Genomic DNA, 14,701 nt, shown 5'->3' on the forward strand with positions numbered 1-14,701 from the left:
AGAGAGAGAGAGAGAGAGAGAGAGAGAGAGAGAGAGAGAGAGGGAGGGAGAGAGAGAGAGAGAGTTGGGCAACGCAACGTCCACATTTCTCCTGAGCCTGGGCGGGACTAATTTGGGGCGGGGGCTGCTGGCCGATTCCGAGCGAAACTTTCGTCACTCTGTCCCTCCGGCGGTCCGTAGGGGTGCGAGAGAGACAAATCGACGAAAGCTCTGTTCGGAGCGAACCCTGCTGGGGCCCGCGGCCAGGGCCAATGCGATTGTCGTGGGTTCGAATACTGGCCTGGCAGCCTCGGCGCCGCGCCTGGGGACCGTGACTCGGACCTGGACCGGGGACTGGTTGCCGGGATAGTCCCTCGGCCGGCTCAACGCGGCCTCCACAAACACGGCAGCGTGGACCACCGCAGCGCTGCGCAGCGCCAGGGGACCGGCCGCCCGGGCCGAGCCGCCAGCCTTACTGCCCGCTGGCCGACGCACGAATTTCCCAGGTGAGGCTCGCCACCCCTCGCTAAGCACACTCGGCCAGGGGGCCGCGCGTAAGCCGCGTCGCCGATCACAGGCAAGGCTACGCGCAGTGGGTCAGAAGACCGGGGGAGGTGGTCAAACCCTAGACGCATTTTGAGCTCCAGAGTCGCTAACCGAAGTCGCGACCCCACCAATTGGTTGCTCTCCGAACGAGGAATCCATTGGTGGGGGTCACGTACTCGCCAGGCCCGGACTGGCCCGGGCCGCGGGGGCGCGATCGCGCCCGGGGCCTCGCGCGAAGCGCGGGGCCTTTCGGCTGCGGGCCACGGGGCCTTTCCACCGCGGGGCCTTCTTGGCCGCGGCAAAGTCGCGGTCTTTAACTATTTACGTACTTAAATCAAAGGGGTACCCATTTGAAAATTTCTCAAGATTTCGCAGAATTTTGCGTCAAAATTATGCCGGATTCCGCGAGATTTTGTTGGTATTCCACGAAATTTCTGCCGATTTTACGCATGATTTCGGCAAATCAAGCGCATTTTTTGGCCAACTTTGGTCCCAAAATCGTTGCGGTCAAAGGCAAAATTGTTGTGGTCAACGTCTTCACGATACAGGGCATGAAAGAGTGGGGTCTTAAGAATACTAGAACGTCGAGGGAGGTCTTTTACGTCAACTAGATTGGACACAGTAGCCGCCCAAAGTCAGCAAAATCAGCAAATTTCCGAGACTCGACCACTTTTTGACCAACTTTGGTCCCAAAATCGTTGCGGTCAAAGGCAAAATTGTTGTGGTCAACGTCTTCACGATACAGGGCATGAAAGAGTGGGGTCTTAAGAATACTAGAACGTCGAGGGAGGCCTTTTACGTCAACTAGATTGGACACAGTAGCCGCCCAAAGTCAGCAAAATCAGCAAATTTCCGAGACTCGACCACTTTTTGACCAACTTTGGTCCCAAAATCGTTGCGGTCAAAGGCAAAATTGTTGTGGTCAACGTCTTCCCGATACAGGGCATGAAAGAGTGGGGTCTTAAGAATACTAGAACGTCAAGGGAGGCCTTTTACGTCAACTAGATTGGACACAGTAGCCGCCCAAAGTCAGCAAAATCAGCAAATTTCCGAGACTCGACCACTTTTTGACCAACTTTGGTCCCAAAATCGTTGCGGTCAAAGGCAAAATCGTTGTGGTCAACGTCTTCCCGATACAGGGCATGAAAGAGTGGGGTCTTAAGAATACTAGAACGTCAAGGGAAGCCTTTTGCGGCAACTAGATTGGACACAGTGGCCGCCCAAAGTCAGCAAACACGGCTTACCCTCCCCTGGCTAGTAAATTTAAAACAATGGACGCATATCGGAAAAGGGGGCCCTTGACGTCACACTGCGACCGGGGCCCTGACTTAGCCAGTCCGGCCCTGGTACTCGCCGAAATCCTCTGCGAGGCCCGTGCACGCCGTCTGGAGCGAGCGCAAGGAGTGACTACGGGACTGCTGGTGCAGGAGCGGCAGTAGGCATGCAGCCTTGGAAGGCGGGGCAGGCGGGGCTGGCGGGGCAGGCGGGGTCACCCAGACGATTGGGCCGGCATGATATTGGGCTGGCATAGCGGTGGCAGGACGGACGGCGGCAGGGGCGGGGGAAGGGGTCGCCCTCGCGTGCCCTCTCACCGTAATACGCCTCCCACTCCCTCCCTTTAGCCGATCCCGCCGATCTTATCGCCACGAAAACCTATAGATCCATTTTTATTCAAGAACGACCCATCCCCGAGCTTGGTTCGCGGAACCACGGCCCGACCCAGCTAGCCGAAGTGCCCGGCCCGCCTCACCGCCACGCACCTGGAGCTGCCAGTGGCAGTGCCACGCCACTGTCGTGGGAAGCGCAAAAGAGGGAACCCGCTGACGGTGCGGATGGCGCTAAACTGCTAACCCCGTGTCAGCTAATGCCAGAGAGCGAGGCGGAGCGGCGGAGCGGGCCCGGGTTCGAATCCCCGCAGCGCGCAATCCGCCTGCACGCTGTAATTCTTTTAAAGCCGTACCGACTCCACTCTCATCAATGCGCGCCTAACAAAGTTGGGCCAGCCAAGCAGAGCGGGCGGGGCGCGCGCCGCGGGGGTAGAGAGAGAGGGAGGAAAAGAGGGGGGCGCAAAATAAACATTGGCAGCCACGTAAAAAAGAGGGAGAGGGAAAAAAGAAAGTTGAAACCTCACCGCCTTTGTTTTGCCCGCGAGTTGCGAGCAGATCGCGCAGCACGACGCGCAGGACAAGGCAGTGCCTCCGCGCCGCCCGGAGCGACGGCCACTTCCTAATTTCTCCTCTCTCTCTCTCTCTCTCTCTCTCTCTCTCTCTCTCTCTCTCTCTCTCTCTCTCTCTCTCTCTCTCTCTCTCCTCTCTCTCACTCTCTCTCTCCCTTCTGGTCCGCTTGCGGTATGAGAAATAACGCGCGGGGCGGCACAGCCAGCGGAAGACGGGACGTCCACTGTAGGGGCTTATTGGCACACACACACACACACACACACACACACACACACACACACACAGAGGCAGGCAACACAAACACCAAGGCAGTCTGGCTCTAATCAGAAGCTGGTCGTAACGAGTCCCCCCGCCGTGCCCGTCCCGTCCCGCCCCGCCTCGCCCCGCCCCGCCCCCCGCCGCACCACCTGGGTCACGGTCTTGGGGGAAGTCGACACCTCTTACAGAACCAGCCAGCTTCCACGACTGCCGCTGTCAGAAAGAAAGAGAGAGGGGGAAGACGCAATGCTTGCGTCCTCTCTCTCTTTCTTTCTCTCCGCGGCCACCGCGGCCACCGCGCGACCCAATCCGTGCTAAGCCGCGGTGCAACAAAAGAAGGCTCAACTCGCTCGCATGAAAGGGCGTGCAAAGACCGCCTCCCACCACCCTCAAACTGTCATGTTGTTTTTTTTCTCTGTGCCCGTTGTTTTTCTTTTCCTTGTTTCGGCAAGCGTTTCTCAACACGACCAACTGGGCGATAAACAGCACTAGACAATGGGCGTGGACCCAGGCCGACCCAAGCCGCCGCCACCCTGTTTGCGGCCGGGTCGGGCAGTCAGGCCAGTCAGGGCGTGCGAGCAAGCACATTACGGAGTCGCAACTCCCTCCGACCCTGACTGCCGGCCGCTTCCCGCGCCCCTCCTACCCCTACCCACTCGCCGCCCCGGCCGAATTCCTGGGGAAGGTGAGCCCTCCGCCCCACAGGCCCTTAGGGTCGCGAGGGTACGTTCCCCGGCACCCTTAAACGGGCCTCGCTTCGCCCAAACCAAAAACCAGGAAAAACCACGTGATTTTTTTGTGGTCATAAACCGCATATTGCCAGCTGTTGCGGCGGAGCGGCTTAAGCAGTTTTTATTTTGTTTTTGTTTTTACGCCGTCACCTTCCGTAACTTTAATTACCCCTCCGCACTCTCGCCCCGCAAGGTTTGTTTTCATTCTCTCACACACACACGGACAATTTTTGTTTTGTTTGTTTCTTTGCTGCTTTCGTTTGTTGTTGTTGTTGTTGTTGTTGTTGTTGCTGTTGGTCGACGCCCCTCTGGCCAGCACGGCCAGCATGCGGGGGTTGCACACAAAAAGAAAGCGTGTTGTGGGATCAAGGCGCGGGGGGGCTGGCAGGCAGGCAGGCAGGCAGGCAGGCAGGCAGGCAGGCAGGCAGGCAGGCAGGCAGGCAGGCAGGCAGGCAGGCAGGCAGGCAGGCAGGCAGGCAGGCAGGCAGGCAGGCAGGCAGGCAGGCAGGCAGGCAGGCAGGCAGGCAGGCAGGCAGGCAGGCAGGCAGGCAGGCAGGCAGGCAGGCAGGCAGGCAGGCAGGCAGGCAGGCAGGCAGGCAGGCAGGCAGGCAGGCAGGCAGGCAGGCAGGCAGGCAGGCAGGCAGGCAGGCAGGCAGGCAGGCAGGCAGGCAGGCAGGCAGGCAGGCAGGCAGGCAGGCAGGCAGGCAGGCAGGCAGGCAGGCAGGCAGGCAGGCAGGCAGGCAGGCGGCCGGCAGGCAGGCGGGCAGGCAGGCAGGCAGGCAGGCAGGCAGGCAGGCAGGCAGGCAGGCAGGGCAGGCAGGCAGGCAGGCAGGCAGGCAGGCAGGCAGGCAGGCAGGCAGGCAGGCAGGCAGGCAGGCAGGCAGGCAGGCAGGGGCGCATGCACAAAGCATGAATGGCAGCCAGGCCAAGTGCCAGGCCGCTGCCCGTACCCGTCATATCCATGCTGGGAATTCCGTAGTACACCCGATCGCGTCCGCCAGACCGCCAGGTCGCCAGGTGGTCTAGGCTCGGATCCGGAGATCCGCGGCACATCCGCCTCGTCTTCCACCACACTCGTCACCCTGTTGTCTTTCCGCGTTGTTGTTTTCCAGTGCAGCAACGCCGCACTCCTTTTTGCAGTGGAGTGCGCGGCGGCGCGGAGAGCGAGGCATCGCGGTGCCCTTGACTTGAGCCTCGCGGAGTGTCGCCCCTACAGGCTGGCGGCGCTGGCGCTGGGGCTCTACCGCCTATCCCTGCCTCTGCCTTCCCGCAGGCACGCCGCCCCGCCCCGCCCCGCCTCGGCGCCACCAGCCCGCCCAAAATATCGGAAACTTTTGCCAAACTTGTTCCCCGTAAAATTTTAAAACAAAAGGAAGTGTGTCCAGCCATGGTGGCGGCAGAGCGGCGAGGGACTCGGAGCAGTTCATGAAGTGGGGGGCGTTTAAGAGAAGGGGACGCTGCGGGCGCCGAGCAAAGAGTGCGCGCCACGCTCCACCGCGGCTCCACGCTCCGCGCCATGAAACGCGCCCGGCCCGAAGTGGCGCCGACTGAAAATAATGTCTCGCCCAAAATGACTTACACTGCGAACGAGCGCACGCAGCACCGCCGCCGCACCGCCGCGCCGCCACAGCAGCGCGAGATGGCGATTCTTTTATTTTGTTTTCTGGTGTGTACCCGCAGCAGCGGGGCGGCGCCTGCCCCCCTTCCCCTCCCGCCCCTAGAATGACATGATACAAACTAACATCCCCCAGCTCTGCACCACTGCTGCGGCCCGTCTAACTACAAGAAAGCTGAAGAGACCCCCTCCCCCTCCCCCCCCCCTTCGCGACAGCCAGTCGCCGCAATCCTCGCGGGCGATCTGCAGATGCCATGGCGGCACAAGGCGTCCCCCCGGACGGTCCAAAAGGCGAACCGTCAAACCGCCCGCCGCTCGCATTAAAAATACTCGAGGCGAGCGGCAGACTCCGAGTCATCGTGATGAATCGCCAGATTTTCGGCTGCTCAAACCTGACACGCCGCGGAGGGCCGAGGGGAGGGGGCCACTAGTTTGGACAGTGACCAAAATCTTGGCGGCAAGCGGAGGGTGACATTATTGGGGGAAGGGGCAGGGCCGGCAGGGCAGGCCCTGGATTTATGGCCAAAGTTTTAGTGGATTTCTTCCTGCTTTTTTGGGAATGTACGCGAGGCGGGGCGCGGCATCGCGAAGCCTGGCGAAGCGAAGCGCCCTTCAGACCTTCAAGCCGCACGTCAAATGCATGTCAATATTTTCATTCGAGGCGTAGCGGCCAAAGCCGCTGCAGTGTCGCGGCGCGCCGTGACGAGCCGCCCGAACACGCGCCGTTCCGTGTTTCCGGTTTCATCATATTTCTTTTAAATTTTTTTTGTGCGAGTTGTTGCTAAAGTCTGTGTGGCGCGTGCGGAGGGCTCGGCTCCCCCTCCAGGGCCGTAATTTGATCGGCAGTGAGGTTAAGGGCTGTCCCCCTGTCCCTCTCCCCGACTCGGCGGCGAAGCTGTGGCCCTTTAGGCCGGGCTCCTCCACGTCCTCCAGGCCGGACCCTTAAGGGCGACCAGGGCCAGGCCCTGGGCCCCACACTCGCCTGTCGAGGGCGCGCGTACGGGGGGCGCGCCCGTTTACATCGACAAAAGAACGCGCCGCGACCGGTACTTGAACCCGGGACCGTCTGCGAGCCCCCCTTTAGAGCCCACGCTTCGGCGGCGAGCCGCACATGACTGCTTAGCGCCGCACAGTGGGCCAGAAGACAGGCAGAGGCGGTCAAAATTCTAAGACGCGTTTCGAGCTCCAGAGTCACTAAACAGGACTCGAACTGAGCGTGTGACCCCACCAATGGGTTCCTCGTTCGGAGAGCAATCCATTGATGGGATCACACGTTTGGTTCGAGTCCGGGATTTTGACCGCCTCCACCTGTCTTCTGGACCACTGTGCGCCGCCTTCTCGTTCACGCTACGAGCGTTTGGTCGTTAGTGAAATTCGCTGAGTTTTGTTGTCGGGAGCGTATTGAACGGTACACCGGTGGGCAGTCTGGCTGGGGAATTCCGTCATTTGCGTCCGTGGCGATGCGGGCGATGCAGGTGTCGAGCCTGGTCGCGCGTCGATGCGTGGTGACAGCCCGCCTGCCACTGTACCCACCCCTCTGTGTGCTCGCTCTGCAAGTGTGTGTGTGTGTGTGTGTGTGTGTGTGTGTGTGTGTGTGTGTGTGTGTGCACCGCTCAGCGGGCACGGCCATACGAATGCCTTATGCATGCGCTCGCACCGCGGTACACCTCGGATCGCGTCCCGTTGAAAATGACCCGACCACCGCCATCATGACGTCCTTCGCCGTGCTGACGGTCCCGGCGTGGCTGCCGATGCGGAGCGAAGCGACCATGCAGCATGCAGCCGGGCGGGGCGGGGCGGGGCGGGGCGGGGCCGTGTGGGCGTCAGCCAGGCTTGCATTCCGGCCACGCCGCTGCGAGTACGGTGCAGTGCGGTGCAGCGCGGTGCAGCGCGGGCGCAGCCTGATGGTGCAGCGGGCGGGCCGGCCGGGCTGGGGGTTGGGTTGGGTTGGGTTGGGTTGGGATGGGCGGAGAGGCAGGCGCAGTGCCAGCGGCAGCCAGACCAGCCAGCGGCAGGCGGTCACCGCCGCACCTAATTTGCATAGTTTGGCGACGACCAACACCGCGCTTATTATATCGTAGCGCTGCACCACCTGCCTGCCCGGCCGGGGGGATTTGGCGCGGCAGCGGCGGCCGACATTCCGAGTGTGTCGCTCCGTCTCTCTCGCACCTACGCGGGACGCCCCGTGAGGGCGAGAGAGACAGAGCGACGACTCTCTGCCGGCTGTGCAGCGCCAGAGTTTAGCGACCATTAAATTTCCTTTCGGCGGGAAGGCACGAGTGGGCGCAAGCCGCGCAAGCGCGAGCGTGGGCGGCGGCCTAAGCGCTGCCGGCGCCCGGAATTTATGCGCCAAGCGCTACAAATGGCCGGAGCGGCTCAGCAGCGCCACCGTAAATCCCATCCCCTCCCCTCCCCCTCCCCTCCCCCTCCCCTCCCCCGCCTCACGCCGCGCGACTACAGATGCAAGTGAAAAGGCAGGTCGCGTCTCCGGGCCGCCAGACCGCCGGGCAGACCGCCGGGCAGACCGCCGGGCCGGGCTGGCGCAGACTCCAGACTGCACCGCACTGGCAGCGCCTGGAAGTGCCTGGCAGTGGCGCGGCTAATGGCGCGGCGCTATCAGTGGAGCAGCGAGTCGGCGATACACTCGGCGGAGTGACTTTTAATGATGCCCCATGGACATCTGGCGCGGAGTATCGACGTTGCTTTTGATGGCGAGCGGTTAATAAGGGAGGGCGTGCGGAAAGTTGATTCGAAGATTGCGTCAGTCGTCACGGTGGCGAAGAAAGGAACCGGCGGAAGGGGGCGGAGCCGCCCAGCGAGCGAAGCGAGTCTAAATAGACAGTGGGCGGAGGCGGCCAAAATTCGAGTCGCGTTTTGAGCCCTAGAGTCGCTAAATGGGACACGAACCGAACGTGTGACCCCACCAATGGATTCCTCGTTCGGAGAGCAATCCATTGGTGGGGTCACACGTTCGGTGCGAGTCCTGTTTAGCGACTCTGGAGCACGAAACACGTCTAGGGTCTAGGGCAGCGGTTCCCAACCTTTTGCGGTTCGCGACCCCAAATTTGTAGCCAAAACTTTCCGCGACCCTCAGGAAAAATTTCGCGACCCCACGCGACCCCTCCTTTAGCATGCCTTTGTTATGGAGTGCGATTATCTGCCTTAGTTTGGGAGCAGTATTGCCGCAAAGTTGATCAAAACGGTCACAAATGTCTTAAAAAATCGTGTTTTGGCCCGACTTTAAGCATCTACTGCGTCTGATCCGAGGCGGTAAATCGTCCTCCCTCAACGGGCAATTGGTCTTTGGACCTTCCTTTTGCATGCCTTTGTTACGGAGTGCGATTATCTGCCTTAGTTTGGGAGCAGTTTTGCCACAAAGTTGATCAAAACACGATTTTTCAGACATTTGTGACCGTTTTGATCAACTTTGCGGCAAAACTGTTCCCAAACTAAGGCACATAATCGCACTCCGTAACAAAGGCATGCAAAAGGAAGGTCTAAAGACCAATTGGCCGTTGACGTAGGACGATTTACCGCCTCGGATCAGACGCAGTGGATGCTTAAAGTCGGCCCAAAACACGATTTTTTTACAGACATTTGTGACCGTTTAGACCAACTTTGCGGCAGTACTGCTTCCAAACTAAGGCAGATAATCACACTCCGTAACAAAGGCATGCAAAAGGAAGGTCCAAAGACCAATTGCCCGTTGAGGGAGGACGATTTACCGCCTCGGATCAGACGCAGTGGATGCTTAAAGTCGGCCCAAAACACGATCTTTTACAGACATTTGTGACCGTTTTGATCAACTTTGCGGCATTTAAGCAGCCAGTGCTCGGCGTGTGGGCCAGCCGGGAAAACACCGCGACCCCAGGCGACCCCAGCCACCTCGCCGCGACCCCTCGAAATTTTTTCGCGACCCCATTTGGGGTCGCGACCCCAAGGTTGAGAACCGCTGGTCTAGGGCGCCTCCGCCGGTCTTCTGGCCCACAAAGCAGTGTCGTTTGTTTTCAAACGGGAGTTTGCTCATACGATTCCGGCACCCTTTTTCCGCCCGTTCCAGCGGTTGCAGCGCACCCACACTCGACGCGGTTCAGCGCGCCGATACACAGCTTCTGCTGCAGTGGAGCGCGCTCCACGGCGGGGAACAACTCGCGGCCCAACTTGCAGACTTCCAGGCAAATAAAGCAGCGAAACGAGGCCAGCCCATTTGAAGCCCGGCCGACCACATTTCCCTGCGGCCTAGGCCTGCGCGGCCTGGCGAAGGCCTGCGCGCCCCAAGGCCTCCCGCCGTAATAAACGCGCCGAGAAAAAAAAGGCAGAAAGAAAAAATGTCTTCCTTCCGGGGTGATTTGAACTCGCGACCTCGCGCGTTCCGGCCGCCAGCATTGAGACCAAACCAACTGGAAGCAAGCGAGGCCGCTACGGCTGCAGGCAGTGCCAAGAGGAAATCAACACAACAATGAGAGCGAAAACGTGAAAAGACGCAAAAACAGAACGCTGTTAGGCAGGTTCGAACCCGTGACCCGGATCCCCGCGGCGTCTGCACCAGCAGTCTGCACGCGCGGCCAAGGCGAGAAGGGGGACAAGGTGGTGGCTGGGCCGGGGCGCGGAACGACCGGCCGGCGCATGAGTGCGAGTGAAAGCAAAGATTAAGAGGCCACGCCACGAGTAGAGACGACGGAGAGAGAGAGAGAGAGAGAGAGAGAGAGAGAGAGAGAGAGAGACGAACGAGGGAGTGGGTGTGAACGGGTGTGAACGAATGCCGCGTCCCTTTTATCCTATCCTCCTCTATCTATCCCCACTGCTACACACTCACTCACTCACACTCACGCAGCCACGCTCTCTCTCTCTCTCTCTCTCTCTCTCTCTCTCTCTCTCTCTCTCTCTCTCTCTCTCTCTCTCCTCACACACACACACACACACACACACACACACACACACACACACACACACGCGCGCGCGCGCGAGGGCACAGCCGGGAAAAGCAGTACGTCACCCCAGTGCACAATGGGAGACGCTTTCGGGTGCTTTGTACACCGGCGTAGACCTTTCAAGCACGCGATTGTTCTGCCTCGACCGCCCCCGCCGCCCCCGCCGCCCCCAGCAGGGCCCCACCCCCATTCCAATTTCTCCCTCCGCGCGTCGTCACCACCGCGCCTCTGTGTGTGTGTGTGAACGCGCGCGCGCGAATGTGTTAGTAAATTTACAACGTGCCACAGCCCCCCAACCAATCCCTACGTACAACCTCCTTGCCCAGTCGCCCTTGCGAGGGCTGCCAAGGCCTGCCAAGGGGCTGCCGCCCTGCTGCCATGGGGGGCGTGGGGGGCCGCGCTTGCCCCCTTGCCCGCCATGGCCCGCCATGGCCCGCCATGCTTGTGTGATCCTTTATCTTGCCGCGAATGGCACGCCCCCACCCCTCCCCGTTTGCGAATCACCCCCCTCCCCCCTCCCCTCCCACGCCGCAATCCCCACCACACACGTGCTCACCTTAAATCCCTATTGTGCGCAATCTTCCGCTTTCGTTTTGTTTTGCGTGTGTGCGAGTGCGTCGTTGTTTTTTGGGGTTCTTTTTGGTCGCTTTCGCCCGCCGCCGCAGTGGTCCGCGCCGCGTCACGCGCCGCGTTATGTTGTTGTTTGTTCTTGTTATGTTGGTGCTTGTTGTTGTTGTTTCGGAGGTGTACTCCGTGTTCCCGCAGCCCGCACGCCGCACGCGCCCGGGGCGTGCCGGGGCGCGCCGGGGTGGTGGCGTGGACCGGGGCATTACATCCAAAACAACCACCGGCAGGCTGGTTCCGAACGCACCACCATCAGTGTGTGCTGTCTCGCTCGCACTCGTGGGGCGCCTCGCAGGAGTGCGAGAGAGAGAGATGGAGAACACTGTAGGGAGTCAGCCCGCAGGGAGGGGAGCGTTACTCCAGGCTGCGCCCCTGCCTCGCCTCGCCTCTCCTCGCCTCGCCCGCACGCAGCCTGCTCCGTATGGAGAGGTCACATCCCTCGGCAAGTGCACACGGGAAGGAGGGGAAGGAGGAGAAGGAGGCCCCTTGGATTTCATCAGTGTTGACCCAGCTGCCCTACAGCGCCATACTGCACGCCAAGTGGGGCCCTATGGGGGTCCGGTCCGAGGCATGCCCTGGCGGCCCTGGAGGCCCTGGAGGCCCTGGAGGCCCTGGAGGCCCTGGAGGCCCTGGAGGCCCTGGAGGCCCTGGAGGCCCTGGAGGCCCTGGAGGCCCTGGAGCGCCCTGGACCTGGAGGCCCTGGGGCCCTGGCGGCCTCCCTGGAGGCCCTGGAGGCCCTGGAGGCCCTGGAGGCCCTGGAGGCCCTGGCGGCCCTGGAGGCCCTGGAGGCCCTGGAGGCCCTGGAGGCCCTGGAGGCCCTGGAGGCCCTGGTGCGCTGAGGCTGCCGAGAGCGAGGGCGAGTGCGGAGGAGGGACCCCCCGAGGGCGCCTGAGGGACCCGGCGGGCCAGCGGGGGCTCACGGGCTGGCTCCACGGGGGCTCCACGGGGGCTCCACGGGGGCTCCACGGGGGCTCCACGGGGGCTCCACGGGGGCTCCACGGGGGCTCCACGGGGGCTCCACGGGGGCTGCACGGGGGCTCCACGGGGGCTCCACGGGGGCTCCACGGGGGCTGCACGGGGGCTCCCAAGGCCCTGCAGCCTGCAGTGTCCTCGTCGCTCTGTCTCTCTCGCGCTCACGCTGCGTCCCACCGGGGTGCGAGAGAGACACACCCCCTTCGGATCAAACGGCTGCCCTACTCACCGGGGCCCTGCTGTTCAAGACCTTGCAGACCGAGGCCCCGGACCACGAGTGGCGCGTCACGTGATACGCACGCCCTGCCCCCTGGAACGCCTCCGGAACGCCTCTGGAACGCCCCTGGAACGCCCCTGGAACGCCCCTGGAACGCCTCCGGAACGCCGACGGGCACGCCCCATGCCGCGTTAAGAGGTTCCGGATGACTCGGCCGGCTGTCCCTTTCGAGGACCGCCCTGCTGGCCCTGCTCTGCCTACGGCCAGTCCGGCCAGAGTGGCGCTGCGCCACTCGCCGCCCCCCCCCCCTCCCCCTCTCCCCCTCGTCGGCAGTGCCACCCCGCAGCACCCTGCCTCAGGGCACAGATCCTCCAGTCTCCGGACCAGATTCCGGCTGCAGACAGAATGAGAGGGAGAGGGAGAGAGAGGGAGAGAGAGAGAGAGAGAGAGAGAGAGAGAGAGAGAGAGAGCGCGAGAGAGGGTGGCACGGCACGGCCCGGCGGGAGCGAGGGGAGGAAAAAAGGCGGCGACGGAAGGGCGAGGACAGGAGCCACACACTGACACACACTGATGCAGGGGAAATGTGTCGCAATGTGACACCAGGGCGTCCCTCCCCCTCCCTGGCGCACACACACACACACACACACACGCACACACACACATTCGTGCATAAAACCCTTTTCCCTTCTCCGGTCCGCGGCCGTCACAAATTACGAAAAGGAAGGAAATTGAAGACCACCGCGCGCCGCCGCCGTTCGTGACGGGAGGGAAAAAGAGATTGAAAAAGATTAGAAAGAGAGAATGAAGGCCGCGCGACATGGGGAACGAGGCGGGGAAAGTAAATGGAAGGGAAAAAGAGATTGAAAAAGATTAGAAAGAGAGAATGAAGGCCGCGCGACATGGGGAACGAGGCGGGGAAAGTAAATGGAAGGGAAAAAGAGATTGAAAAAGATTAGAAAGAGAGAATGAAGGCCGCGCGACATGGGGAACGAGGCGGGGAAAGTAAATGGAAGGGAAAAAGAGATTGAAAAAGATTAGAAAGAGAGAATGAAGGCCGCGCGACATGGGGAACGAGGCGGGGAAAGTAAATGGAAGGGAAAAAGAGATTGAAAAAGATTAGAAAGAGAGAATGAAGGCCGCGCGACATGGGGAACGAGGCGGGGAAAGTAAATGGAAGGGAAAAGAGATTGAAAAAGATTAGAAAGAGAGAATGAAGGCCGCGCGACATGGGGAACGAGGCGGGGAAAGTAAATGGAAGGGAAAAAGAGATTGAAAAAGATTAGAAAGAGAGAATGAAGGCCGCGCGACATGGGGAACGAGGCGGGGAAAGTAAATGGAAGGGAAAAAGAGATTGAAAAAGATTAGAAAGAGAGAATGAAGGCCGCGCGACATGGGGAACGAGGCGGGGAAAGTAAATGGAAGGGAAAAAGAGATTGAAAAAGATTAGAAAGAGAGAATGAAGGCCGCGCGACATGGGGAACGAGGCGGGGAAAGTAAATGAAAGGGAAAGTCGGAATTTTACATAGTGGGTGGCGGAAGACGCGGGCCGTATGGACGAATTATTTCGGAGCCGCGGCGTCGGCGGTCGGCGGCGCGGTCGGCGTCCCGCCCCATGCGGGGGACACGAGTCGAGTCGGGCACAGCCTCGCATCGCGCACAGCGTGGGCCGCGCGAGCAGCCAGCAGCAGACCGATTCCGAGAGTCGTCTTCGTCGCCGCGTCTCTCTCGCACTAACGCGACGTCCCCTGTGGGTACGAGAGGGACAGAGCGACGAAAACGACTCTCGGCATCAGCCAGCAGCGAGAGCAAGCGAGAGCGGCAAAGAGCACGAACCATTGACCCTGCGCCAGTGAGTCGCGCGTCGACGCGGCCACCAATTTGCCCCAAAAATTGGCAATCGGGGACCGTGCGACGCCAATCCCACACGCGGGGGAAAAAATGAAAAGAAAAACATGAACCGTGTAGCAACAGCGACGTGTGTGCTGTACTGCGTGTGTGATCTCGCTCGAAATTTGACGCGTCCCGTATCGGAAACCAGGTTACAACGGACAGTGGGCCAGAAGACCGGTGGAGGCGGTCAAAATCCCGGACGCGTTTTGAGCTCCAGAGTCGCTAAAGGGGACTCGAACCGAACGTGTGACCTCACCAATCGATTGCGCTTTGGACGAGAAATCCATTGGTGGGGTCACACGTGCGGTTTGAGTTCTGCTTAGTGACTCTAGGGCTCAAAACGCGTCAAGAAGTTTGGCCGCTTCCAGCGGTTTTCTGGCCCACTGGGCGACGAAAGGAAAAATAACCCGGCAGGCCTGAGTGAGTTAACAACGCGATGACGTTCTGGAGGGGGCAGACCGCGACACTGCTAGCACCATGCATGGCATGGCATGCGTGGCCGTGGAGGGGATGGCTGCGAGCTTACAGTGCTGCATGCGTGTTGCGTGTTCGTTAGCAGTAATCGGGAGGGGGTTAGGCCGCCCCCCTCGCCTACCCTCACCGCCCCCCACCGCCCCTCACCGCTCTGCATAGTCTAGCGAGTGCGCACTATCTAGCCCCCCACCCTTCCCCCGACTTCCTACAGTACATCCCCAAACACGGGGTGCACGACGCTGCGAGCATAGTCTGCCGCGGTCCGTGACTACACTGTACACAGCGAG

This window comes from Thrips palmi, unplaced genomic scaffold (genome assembly GCF_012932325.1).
Source record: "Thrips palmi isolate BJ-2018 unplaced genomic scaffold, TpBJ-2018v1 HiC_scaffold_12, whole genome shotgun sequence".
In the NCBI taxonomy this organism is placed as follows: Eukaryota; Metazoa; Arthropoda; class Insecta; order Thysanoptera; family Thripidae; genus Thrips; species Thrips palmi.